Raw genomic sequence first — 288 nt, forward strand, 5'->3', positions numbered from 1 at the left:
TTTTCCGACTTCCACTGTGAACAGACTCAAACTGCTTGGATGTAATGAGTACTGTAGTATTTAGGACAGAGCTAATTACTTGTTACTTTATGGATAACATTACAAGTGTGTGTGTGTGCACGTCGGTGTGTGTACACACTCGGTTTTACGCACATGTCTGCTGCCCTGCATGTGTTTTTCTGCGCAATCACAAGTGAATCGTGTACAAAAGGTATTGTTCTTGCAAGGTGTCCGTCTGAGAGATAGTGTTTATGTCGCAAAGGCCATTCTGTTTCTCAAGGTTAATGA

The sequence above is a fragment of the Notothenia coriiceps genome, unplaced genomic scaffold (assembly GCF_000735185.1).
Source record: "Notothenia coriiceps isolate Sejong01 unplaced genomic scaffold, NC01 NC01_scaffold00026098, whole genome shotgun sequence".
NCBI lineage: Eukaryota > Metazoa > Chordata > Actinopteri > Perciformes > Nototheniidae > Notothenia > Notothenia coriiceps.